Source organism: Heterocephalus glaber, unplaced genomic scaffold (genome assembly GCF_053883595.1).
Source record: "Heterocephalus glaber isolate CG9 unplaced genomic scaffold, H.glaber_assembly_v1.0 deba00001553, whole genome shotgun sequence".
NCBI lineage: Eukaryota > Metazoa > Chordata > Mammalia > Rodentia > Bathyergidae > Heterocephalus > Heterocephalus glaber.
In genome coordinates, this window is record NW_028258344.1 from 10,293,510 (window position 1) to 10,306,920 (window position 13,411).

The following is a 13,411-nucleotide window of genomic DNA, read 5'->3' on the forward strand; positions in this document are numbered from 1 at the left end:
TGTCCGGGAAACTCCTTCCTCTGGACCAGGAGCAGTGGGATGGTGTCTCAGAAGCCCCTTCCTCTGGGCCAGGAGCAGCGGGACAGAAGGTGGCCCAAAAGCCCTTTCTTCTGGGCTGGGAGCAGCGGGAGGGATGGTGACTGGGAAGCCCCTTCCTCTGGACCAGGAGCAGTGGCACAACGGCTCAGAAGGCCCTACCTCTGGGCCGGGAACAGTGGTCTGGTGGTCTGGTGTCCTCTGCGTCTTTGTATTGTGGAATCAGGTGGCTGCCTGTCTGCAGCAGGTGATTCGGTGTCTTCTGCATGACTCAGGACCTTGTTAGGGCATGCACAGACCTGCTTGTCTGCAGCAGGCTGATTCGGCGTGTGTTCCGAGCAACTGGGGACCTAGGTGAGGTGTGCGCAGACCTGCTGGTCTGCCGTGGGCTGATTTGGCATGTTCTGTGCGACTCAGGACCTCGGTAGGGCATGGGCAGACCTGCCTGTCTGCAGCAAGGTCGTTTTATTCTTTTGTGTTTTTTTTGAGTCAGGGTCTCACTATGCAATTAGGCTGACCTTGAACTCACTATGTAGCCAAGTCTGACCTCAAACTCCAGACAATCCTCTTGCCTCAGCCTCTTGAGTACTGAGATTACAGGCATGTGCCACCATGACTGGCCCAAATTGTATTCTTAAATATAATTAAAATGACAAGTCTTTTATTAGCTATGTTTTATCACCATAAAAATGCATAGAAAATATTTTCATACCATTCCTTAAAGTTTGGAATTCTCTTAAGTCTGAAATTCATGTCAACAAGTAATCTGTTAAAATTGGAGCAGAACACTAGACTTGGGTCACCTGATCACAGTTCATATTTAAGGTTTACCCTTTCTAGCTATTTGGTCTCAATACAAGTTATACTCCAAGCCTCAATTTTCTCTACAAGGACAATGGGAAAGTACATGGACACAGAGTTGTTAAGAATAGGCATTTGTATGTAAAGATACAGGAGTTTAATCAAGATGTTCTCATCCAATTCTCTGGCACACTGAAGATAAAGAGTTATTAACTAAAATTTGCAAACTTTTAAAAATCCTCTAACTTCTTTTAATCAATGTTGTGGTAATGTATTCAAATATACAAAAGACTTGACTCAAATTCTTTAAAAATGGCTGTCCCTCTACTGAGCAGACATTAATGGACTTTACTCTTTAAATTGACAACTTCTCTAAATTATTGGAGACAGATGAAGTTTTTAAAGTACATAAAATTATCACTGAGTAAAAGTGTGAACAATATGTTCTCCTTTTCAAATTTCTTTTAGCTAGTACTCATGGTGTTCAACAGTAATAGCCAGTTTTCTGTGGTCTGTATAAATAATTAGGAGTGCATTTAACAATTTTAAAAGTCAGATATTTGTCCAACTATTTCAAAGTCTGAATCACAATTTTACTCTTAGATGAGACATGGTGTTTAATCTGAAATATGACAACCCCTCTTTTTTTTTTTTTGCTTAAATTCTTTTATTGGTACATTTTAGGTATACAATACGTTTATATTTATCATTGGTTACTTGTACCTGTACATGATGTAACTTGGTTCTTATTTTTTCCCCCATTACCTGTGTGCCCTTCACCCCCTCCACCCTTCCCTATTTACACAGAATTTGTTTCCATTTTTTTTCTCATAATTTTTCCTTTCCCTTCTTTCCTTGGACAACTCCGATTTAATGTCAAAATACTACAGCTCTCACATGAAAGGTCTTATTCTGTAGCCAATGACTGAGAAAGTAGAAAAAACCTTAACTTTATTGTGAATTTGGTAGTTACTTTTAAATGAATTTCATTTAATCAAAACAGTATTTATGGTACTTATATTTGGAAAATTCTAATGCATATATGTATTTCTAAAATTCATGTTTGAAATAAATGGAATTCTTGAATCCCTTGCAAATTTGCAGTCTCCTTGGATTTGCTGCCATCAGCTGGGAACTATTGCCACTTCCACAGGCCTACTAGAGTACAGATAGGGATCATTCAGTTCACTAGCATATCATTATTTTTAAAAGTAGATATAATTCAAACTGATAAGAAAAATCTCTGTGATCAAGGTTTTAAAAAAGTATACACCAAAGAGCATAATGCAACACTCATCAAATTGCATATACAGCACCTTACCATTCATCCTTCCTTACCCTTCAGCATATTTTCTATTACACACACACACACACACACACACACACACACACACACAAGATAGAGAACACCATTTTAAAAATTCTATCTCTTGGCAAAAAATTAACCCTATCATCTCATTTCCACACTGTATTTATTCCTAATTCCAACCAAATACAATTTCCTGAAGACAGCCTTGGTGTTACCACTGTCACACTTTTATCCAATTTATTTTTTTCAATTTAGAGTGAATTCCTTCCCTTCTGAGAAAGTTCTATCAATTTTTTTTTTTTGGTACCGGGGATCAAACTCGGGACCTTGTACTTGGGAGGCCAGCGTGGTGCCACTGAGCTAACTCCCTGGCCCTGTTCTATCAATTTTAACAGCTCCGAAATGGGGGCATAAAGAGAAAAATAAAATTCATTCATTTTTGGCCAAAAGAATTGGTTGTCGAGATTTACTGGAGAAGCTTTAAAAAAAACTAGATAATTTGATAAAGATGAAAAGCTTGATTCATTCTGTGGACAATTAAGAACCAGTTAGGTATGGGACAGGCACTTAACAACTGAAAAATAATGCATATTTAAAGATTATCTTGTTCAGTACCTGGAATACAAGCTGGTACCAATAGCCTTGCTTATTTGAGGTACTGTTTCAAGCACATTTGATTTTTTTTTAACAAAAAATTTATTGGTACATTTTAGGCATATACAATGATAATATTCCATAGGGAATTTGTACCTGTATATTGTACAACTTGCCTTTTTTTCCCATTCCCCCCTCTCCTCGCTATGTATAAAAACTCTTGTTTCCATTTTTTCCTGCTATTTTCACTTTTCTTGTCCCTTTCTTCCTTTCTCTGTCCCTCCTCCCTTGTTTCCATTCCCATTTGAACATTTTCTTCCCATTTCCCAATATGTATTATGCAGTTTAGTCCTTATTTGCACTTTTGTTTTTTCACACCAGAGAAACAATGTGATATTTAAACATGTGTTCAATTTATTTCACTTAAGAGTATGGTCTAAAGGTCCATCCATTTAGCTATGAATGTCTAAAGCTCGTAATTTTAGTAATACTCCATTGTATAAAATAACCACATCTTTATCCATTTCTTAGTTGATGGGCATTTGGGCTGTTTTCACAATTTAGATTTAGCTATTTACAAACTTACCACTATAAACATTGGTGTGCATATATCGCTGTGGTATGATGCTTTTAATTTTGGGGGGGAAGATACCAAGAAAAGGAATAGCTGGGTCAAATGGAACCTCTAGTTTTAGTTTTTTGAAAAATCTCCACAGTGATTTCTACAGTGGTTGCAGCAGTCTACACTCCCACCAACAGTGGAGAAGTGTGCCTTTTCCCCCACAGCTTCGCCAGCATTTGCTATTGGTTGATTTCTTGATAGTAGTCTGGAGTGAGATGGAATCTCAGTATTGTTTTAATTTGCATTTCATGACCAGTGATGTTGAACATTTTTTTCATACATTTATTTGCAATTTCTACTTCTTCATCTGAGAAGTGTCTTTTCATTTCAGATTCCCATTTTTGGATTGAGTCTTTAAATTTAGGGGTCTGATTTTTTTGAGTTCTTTATATATTCTAGATAGTAGACCTTTGTCTGATGAATAGGTAGTAAAAATTTTTTCCCATCCTGTGAGATGTCTCTTCACTCTGTTGGTTCTCTTGCTGTGCAAAAGTTTTTTAATAAGATGAGGTCCCCTTTGTTGATTCTTTGTAGTATTTTCCACTAGCATTCTACTTATTCTCTCTTCCACCAGCTCTAGTGTTACTGTTTTAATATTTAGATCTTTGATCGATTTTGATTTTAGATTAGTGCATGGTAAAAGATATGGATCTAGTTTTAATCTTCAACATGTGGGAAGCCAGTTTTCCAGCACCATTTATTGAAGAAGCTATCTTTCTTCCAATGAAAGTGTTTGGCTCCTTTGTCAAAGATTATATGGCTGAATATGTCTGGAGTTGTTTCTGGATCTTCTAATCTATCTGTTCCATTGATCCACAGGTCTGTTCTTTTGCCAGTACCATGTTGTTTTTATCACAGTAGCTTTGTAGTATAATTTCAGGTCAGGGATTGTGATACCCCCTGCTTTGCCTTTGTTGCCCAGAATTGCCTTTGTTATTCTAGGTCTCTTCTGGTTTCAAATAAATTTTAGGATTTTTTCTAATTCTGTGAAATATGCTGTTGGAATTTTGATTGGGATTGCATTAAATCTGTATAACAGTTTTGGAAGAATGGCTATTTTCACTATATTGGTTCTTCCTATCTAAGAACAAGGGATATCTTTCCATTTTCTGATATCTTCTTCAATCTCCTTTTTTCAGAGTACTGTAGTTTTCAATGTAGATGTCTTTTACTTCCTTTGTTAGATTGATTAAAAGGTATTTCATTTTTTTGGATGCTATTGTGAAAGGGATTGTTTCTCTAATTTCTCTCTCAGTGAGTTTGTTATTTGCAAGCACATTTGATTTTAAAATTATGACTGTGTTAACAGAAAAGTTTCTAAAGTGCTGAACAGAAAGCCCTTTTTTCAAAATTATTCCACTAAACATTTAACTGAGAAGTAATTATATTAGTTAAAACAAAATTTAATTATTCATTGCATCACTACAATTTAAAATACATACAAGTCTTCCTTACATCATTATTTGAGTAAAAATTGGTACAAACTTTCTGAAAGGTAATCTGGAAATGTTTCTCAAAAGAATTCAAACTTCACCTAATACTTTAATGAGCTATAGTATTTTTAAGAATTAATCTTAAGGAAATATCATGGATGAGCTTGAATATTTAACTACAAAGATTTTCATTACAGCATTAATAGTGTAACTGTAAACATTTTAATGTCCAACAGACAGATTAGCTGATTTATAATACACATAAAAATATGGAATATCTAAAACCAATTAAAGTGAATACTATAGAACAAATATTCACATTGTTTCCCAACTGATTACAATTTAATTCTTGAATACTTTTAATTATTTTACATTTGATTTTTAAAAAACCCATACATACAATATGTAAATACATAGACATAGAATAGATTTCTAATTTCTAGGAGTGGGGAGAAATGGAAAGGGGACTGATTGCTAAGGTTAATGGAGTTTCTATTTTCAAGTGATGAAAGTGTTCTGAATTAGATATGAGTGAAAATTCAACCTTGCAAATATAGTAAAAATTACTGAATTGTTTATTTTAAAATGCCAAATTTTATGGTATGCAATTCATTTCTAAAATTGTACATATATGAACATTTAAAATTTCTAATTCTTTGTGAACTCCTATCAAAATGTTAACTTATATTGCCAGATAAATATGTTTATACAAATCTTAAATTAGGCTGTCTCTTGGCACCTCTCTGCATGTACCTTAATATCTTATACATATGTTACTGATTACCAAAGTTTGGGCTCAAAATTGGCCTTTATCCCAGTTGTAGCATGTTCAGAAAATCATTCCACTCTGGTGTGAGAAATTGAAAGTGTAAATAAAGATCAAAATTTATAATAGATGTTGGGAAATGGGAAGGGGAACAGGGGAGGGGGGAGGGGGAAAGGAAGGGACAAGGGAAAAAAAAGAACAGAAGGAAAAAAATAGAAACACAGCTTTTGTAAATTAGGAAGGGAAGAGATGTTGAAGGGAGAGGAGGGGAATGGGAAAAAAGGAAGCAAGATACATCATGTATAGGTACAAATTCCCCATGATGTTTTCATTATGTAAATCTAAAATCTATGAATAAAAATAAATATATAAACTTCTTTTTAAAAAAATCTCATTCCTTTTACATGTGGCTATCCAGCTGTTCTAACACAATCTGTTCAGTAGGCTATCCTTTCCCTCATCGAATGGCCTTGGCACACTTGTTAAAAATCATTTGACTTGGCCGGGGATTTAGCTCCAGTGGTTCTGCTGCCTGCAAGCCTAAGGTCCCGAGTTTGATCCCCAGTACCCACCCCCTAAAATCATTTGATTATGATACAGCAGTTTATTTCTGGACTTTCAACTTTATTCCATTGATCTGTGTCTATTTTTATGCCAGCACCACATTGTCTAGACTATTGTCTAGATTGTAGTAAGTTTGGAAATCAGCATGTGTGAGCCTTTATACTTTGTTCTCCACTTTTTGAAGATTGTTTTTACAGTTCTGGATTCCTTGCCATTCCATATACCTTTTCAAATTATTTTATCAATCTCTACAGAGAAGTAAACCGTAATCTTCTACCCTTGGGGATTTTATGCAATCTGTAGTGCAATTTGAGGAGCATCTTAACAATATCAAGTCTTACAATTCATAAACATTGGATATTTTGTCATTTATTTAAGAGTAGGAAAAATTTAATGAGAGAAAAATAGCTTCTTTCTCTAATGACAGAGACAGAAAGGGGACCAGAAAGTGGGTTGCCCCCTTTTGTCATTTATTTTAATCTACAATTTCAGTAATGTTTTACAATTTTCAGAATACATTTTAGACTCCTTTTGTTAAATTTATTTCTAAATATTGTATTCTTTTTGATACTATTATAAGTAAAACTGTTTTAATTTCATTTTAAGGTTGTGCAAGTATACAGAAATAAAACTGAATATGTATATTAATCATCCATCCTGCAACTTTGTTGAACTCACTAGTTCTAATAATTCTTTAGTAGGTTCCTTAGTAGTTTCCCTATAGATGATCACAGCATTTATGATACATTTATTTCATCCTTTCCAATCTAGAGGTCTTTTACTATTTTTTCTTGCCTAACTGATCTAGCTGAACCTCTAATACAATGTTCAATAGAAATAGCACAAGCAACCATACAGATCTTTTTCATGATATGATGAGGAAAGCATCCAGGCTTCACCATTAAGCATAATGTTAATCTCCAGCATTTTGTAGAGCCTTTCATTAGCCTGAGGAAGTTTCCTCCTTTTTCCAGTTTTCTGGGTATTTTTATGAAAAAAAAAGGGTGCTGAATTTTGTCAAAGACTTCTTCTGTATCTATAAAGGTAACCATGTGGCTTTTGTTTTTATTCTTTTTATGTGACTATTACATTAATTGATTTTAGATGGTAAATTAATCTTGCACTCGGGATAAATCCTACTTGCTCATGATGTAAAATTCTATGTGCTGGATTTGGTTTGACAGTATTTTGCTTCAAATTTTAGTCCTAAAATATATAGTCTATAGTCTGTTTCTTGTGATGTCTGGTGGATTTTGGTATCAGGCTAATACTGGCTTTAAAGAATGAGCTGTGAAGAATGTTACCCGTTGCAATTTTTTTTTCTAAATGAAAAAATTAGCCACACATTATCAAAATAAAATACATATTAAAGCTAGTAATATGAGTGCCATCTCCAGGCCCTGTACAGCAAAACTATTGGCTGTATAAACCTTCTTTAGAGAAGCAAATTTTTGTTCTAGTGTCTGGGGCACTCATGTGTTTCAGGGAATATGACTTCAGCCTCAGTCCTGAACAGTGGCCTCTGACTGGTCCAACATAATAACCTGTTTCATCTTGATTGCCAAGAAATGGTTTAGAAATGGCTATATGAAACAAACAGGTAAGAGAGGAAGTCTGTTGGGAGCTCTGCAACTTTGTACTTAAAATTATACAAAAGAAAGAGAATCTTTTTTCTTCCTTTGGAAGTTGACATGTGTGGGTACATGCAATTATTAAAGCCACAGCCACTTAGTAACCATGATGGAGCTAGAGTGAGGACAACTCTAACATACTAACAGGAGCAACACAGAAACAAAGAGCATGGGTCAGTGGAGATGATTCTGAGCTGCTGAATTAACCTAACTCAGTAGTCAGTCAACTTTGAGATTTTTGGTAAATCTAATCATTTAAGGAATTTGGAATAAGTTTTCTGCTACTTACAACTAAAAAACTTTTAGCCGATACAACCAGTGGTTTGTGGGAGCCCACTCACATTAGTTCAGGAGAGTCAATGTTGGGCTTCTTCTCAACTCCTCACTAACATCTTTGTACCTTCAAATTGGTCATATATGTATACTATAGAAACTAGCAAACACCACAAATCAGGGCTTTTATTTCAAGGTACTCTTAAAGAGGAAAATAAGATGGATAGATGACAGGAAACAGGGAGGTAGACTTTTTGCAGACAAGAAGGGGATCTAGAGACTGGGAGTGGGGGCATAAGATGCTATATGCCTATGTATCAACTCCTTAGAATGAATACATTCATTATGTATTACAAGCATGTACTAATGTGAATAAATAAAACAGTTGCTACACAATTACTCACACACCTCTAGGTAGAAAGCCTATTTCAAACTTAACTTTTCATCAGACCTACCTTTTATTCCCATAATAAAATTATGAAAATTAAAATGTTACCAATAAAATACTAGATATATTTGGCTTTCTAAAATTTTGGAAAAAGTCTACAGAATTCCTTACTATAAATATTTAATAATATGCAAAATTACTGATAATATAATTTTAAAAAACCATTATAAAATATTATGCACAGTAAGGGAAAAATATATTTAGATGGATAGATACAAGGAATTTTGAGCTAAACACCAGTATCTCTGCACTATAAGATAACAAATGTTTTGGATAGCTTTGTCTGTTCCCTCCCTTAATTCTTCATTATGATCATTTTCATTATTATTATCACTTTAGTAATAAGAGAAAATGCAATTCATTTTTTAAATAAGGAAATATAGTACTGTACTTTTTGGTCATGAGTACATGAAGATACTATTTTTTTTCTTCCATTTGTATCAAGGAAAACCTATTTGATCCCTAGGTAGGAAGGTAGCTACAGGTTTTTTTTTTTTTTTTTTTTGGTACCAGGGATTGAACTCAGGTTCTTGCGCTTGCGCAGCAGGCAGCAAAACCACTGAGCTAAATCCCCAGGCCCTGGTAGCTACAGTTTTTAAACTGGGTGATTCTGCATTGCTATTAGTATGAAGATGTAAACCTGTTATCTAACTACCTATACTGTGGGCATAAACTGAATTATAATATAGATTATAAGTGCTCACTTCTTCACACACAATTGTTATAAGCCAACGTCTCCCCTATTTTGAAACCTGCATTCTGATTCATAAAATAGCATTCATTGTATTCCAAAGATGATGTAGTACAGACACTCCCGTTCAACGACTGAGTTACAGTCCTATGACTAGATCGTTAACTAAGTAGGTCCTTACATGAGGAATTATACACAGTATATATATATTACAATATTCAGACCAAAAAAATAGTCAAAGGAAACTGCAACTTGATGACTCTGCTTTTATTTTCCTGATTCTTACATGAAGCACTGCATATGAGTATTTAAGTTTTATGTAATGTATAACAGAAAACTACAGCACTGTACTGTACCATACAACTGGCACGACTGCAGTACTGTATAAACAAGGTGTACTACACAAAAAATAAAAACATTGAGGCTCTATCAACAAGATGCACAGAACTATTTAAAAAAAACAAAAAGATGGGTCATAAGTCCAAACAGTGAGCCTAGGTCTTAAGTCTGAACCATCATTAAATACGTTAAACAAGGAATATCGGTATTAGACATCATATTATCAAAATAGTTCAATGAAAATTTGTTTTTCTTAAGAACACGTGCTCTCCAATAGCCTTTACAATAAAATACAAATCATCACATTAGCTAGGTTCAGGCAGTATTGATCCTTCACATGTCAGAAAAGGCAAGGATAAAAATTATTCAAAAAATCTAGGATATCTTATGATATAGCAATGATATAGACAGTGCTCATCAATAATGACTGCGAAAGAGTTGCAATCAAGATATGATCTTTAGCAAATCAATAAAGCCTCTATTCTTATTATTTCCTTACATGCCTCTTCCTGGCATCTTAGCAGCTTCCATGAATTCTTCAAAGTTACATTGATAACACAGTTGATACTGCTGAAAGCTTTATATATACTTTTTTTTGCCCTGGGGATTGAACTCTGGACCTTGTGTTTGTGAGGCAGGTGCAGCGCCACTGAGCTAAATCCCTGACCCCAGAAAGCCATATTTTGAATCTGCAATTTCATTTATTAATGAAGGAGCTTCTGCAGGTCATTGCAAGGGGCCAGTGAAACTAAAATACTATTTAGACAAAACAGAACCATGAACCTGTTTGACTGTAAAAATCATTGGAAATGCCCAATATCCTTGATACTGAAACTGGCACTAATGGAGCCACTGCTCTGTCTGCCTCTGTAGTAAATATCTTGGAGGATAAAAAGATATGTAAAGTATGTAGTAAAGGAGCCTACTAACCAGGAGCATAAGATAAAAATTAAATAGATAAAACAATCACAGAGCCAAGAATAACTGATAATTAACTGTTCAATTGTTTCCTGTAGTTTGGAAGTGTATCTGTAACCCTTGAGAAAATAATGTGCACCCATGTGATATGGAACATTTCTATATATCAAAATGTTTCAAAGGTAACATTACATCTAAAGAGTGTTTCTATCTGATAATTTATTTAATTCCAAATGAATCAGTTTTATTATGACCCGAGGAACTTCAGGAGCAGTCCTTAAAGTGAGTCCAACAGAAAGAGTGCACTAATAAATTTTTCTGGCCCTTTGGCATAGCTGTTCTGCCTGTATCATATGTGATCAACCGGTCTCATAAGACCATGCTCCAAACCACTCCTTTCTGCATCAAAACAGGCAAACCAAATGTATTTTGGATATTGAGGCAAAAAAGGAACTTCATATTCAAAAAATATCAGGTAGCTTGGTTTTCCCCAGTATCAGACATTATAGAAATACGTATTTTGAAAACATTTGTCGTTTTATCAATGTTGTGTTTATTTGCTCAACACGCTTAGTAAATGTGCCTGAAGTACAACAATCTTCGGACACTCTTCATTTCCGTACAAAAAAAATGTACAGAACTGTACAAAGAGTAAGGGTCCTAAGTACGAGTGACAGGTCGTAAGTCCAAACTGTGCACTTGGGTTGTAAATTCAAACAGTCATTAAACAGGTAGGTCATTAAATAAAGAATATCTGTAAAGGAGCACTGAAGCATGGGGGAGAAGACTTATATTCTAGCTCTAGAGCTAAATCTTACTGGCCATGTTATCGCTATCAAGCAGCAATCTCTCTGACCCTAAATCTTCTCATTTGTTACATGTAGTTAATAGCAGCTAATCATTACTGTTCATAGGATGAGATAAAGTAGATAAAGGAATCAAGTGAAAGATGGTATTATATGTCATTACTTCATTACATACATATTTTCAGTCTTGTGCCAGCTGTACTTTGTTCCATTTTGATACAAAAGATAGCTTTGTAACATCAATGTTACCATTTTCACCAGTAACAAGTTAACTTTCTAATTGCTTTGAGGATGTATCTAAAGAGAAAAAAAGCTAAAATTTCTTTTCTTTACTGCTTTACTGTTTTGTTTTGGTTTTGGTACCAGGAATCAAACTCAGGACCTTGCACTTGCCAGGGAGGTGCTGAGCTACATCGCCAGCCCTGCTTTACTGTTAACTTACCTCAAAAACAAAACAAAACAACAGAAATCAGAACAAACAAAATGCCAACAATGATGTCAACAGAGTACTATTACCATATTACCACGTAGAAACAGAAAGCTATAGATCAATTTCAATAATTTTGTTCACAAGTTCTAAATAAAACATTAGGAAGTAAAATAATTAAAATAATATATCCAAACCAAGTAAGAACCATCCTAGGAATATAAGGATGAATTATGAGGATATCTACTAAGATATTTTACTATAGGTATTACATCAAAGGTGAAAATGTTAAGCATCTTAGTAAATGGCCACTAACTTTTGAATAAATTAACAACCATTCCCAAATAAATATTTCCTAATAAAACAAAAGAAAAAAGCAAAATTATCATTATTTGCTGACGATCAAATAAAAAGTACTGAAAAACTATTAGAGAGACAAGTTCAGTACATAGATGATTTATAAAATTAACACACAAAGATCAGTAATGTGCTTACACATAGAGAACATAATGAAAGAAAAGATTCCATTTAAAATTGCAGTCAAACAAAAAATAAATTTGGAAATAAACAACCAAAACTGTAAAGGACACTATGAAGAAAATTTTAATCTCTATTAAAGGACCCCAAAGAAGACTAGAATAAGAAGATTAGATTTTGGAAGTAATGAGAAAGGGGAATGATTTCCATCTAAAATTATCCCCCAAAAGTCTCTTGTGTCTGAAGGTAAAGCCTGTTCAGAAGAGACAGGTTACTGGGAGTATGAACTGGAAGGGTGTATTCCTGTTCCTGACTTCTCCCTTCTTTGTCTGCTTCCTAACTGCCATGGGTTGAACAGCATTCTTTCACCATGCCTTTGCACCATGCTGTTTCTGGCTTGCAGCAACCAGATTTTAGATTGAGCCCTCTGGAAACTATAAGCCAAATAAACCTCTGGTCCTCTAGGCTGTGGGTGTTGGGTATTTTGTCCTAGCAACAAGAAAGTGACTAAAACACCCACATAAAGGAAAAGTACTTTGGAGTCTTAAAGAGTGGACAGGAATCCTGAAATAAAAAAATTTGAGAACCATTATCACAGTCTTATCTTACAGACCAATAGGTAAACAGGTGAAAACAAATAGGATGATTATGAGAAGGGAAGTGAAATGTTACAGATATTATTGGATTTGTTTTTAGATAGAATTCAATTCTTTTTAAAGAAGAAATGAGAAAAGATATATTTCTAGCCTTATACATTAACTTTCATATTGACATTTCCTGGACTTATTTGTTCCTCTGAATTTGAATTATGATCTAGTGTCATAATTCTTTTAGTATTTTTTGCTTCTTATAAGGCAGATGTACTGGTGAGAATTTCTTCCAATCTTGATCCAATTTTATTTATTTTTTTAAAATTAATTTTATTAGTACACTTTAGATATACATAATGATCACATCCATCATACATAATTTGTACCTGTACATAATGTATCTTGATTCTTTACTCCCTAATCACCTCCTTTCCCTTCAACCCCTCCTTTTTTCCTTATTTCCAAAACCCTTGTTTCCATTTTTTCCCTTCTATTCTTTTTCTTTCCTTCATTTCCCTCTCCCCCTTCTCGTTTCCCTTCTCATTTGAAAAATTTCTTCATATTTCCCAACATTATATATTTTGAGCCTACTTACACTTTTGGATTCTCAAATCAGAGAAACCATACAATATTTGTACATACATATTTGCTTTATTTCACTTAAGAGTATAGTTTCAAGATGCATC

The 13,411-nt window shown here is 34.4% G+C and overlaps 1 protein-coding gene and 1 pseudogene across 4 annotated transcripts in view; both read right to left on the reverse strand.

The window, feature by feature from the left end:
- The window catches only part of Pde7a (phosphodiesterase 7A), a 169,077-nt gene that overhangs the window by 122,981 nt on the left and 32,685 nt on the right, over window positions 1-13,411 (reverse strand). The gene's annotated exons all lie outside the window — the stretch shown is intronic.
- LOC147824134 (small ribosomal subunit protein uS5 pseudogene) overlaps window positions 1-13,411 on the reverse strand; it is a 63,572-nt pseudogene that overhangs the window by 24,977 nt on the left and 25,184 nt on the right. The window contains exon 1 of the transcript XR_015442714.1: window positions 1-13,411. This exon is cut by the window's left edge and continues 24,977 nt beyond it; it is cut by the window's right edge and continues 25,184 nt beyond it. The product of XR_015442714.1 is annotated as a small ribosomal subunit protein uS5 pseudogene (transcript).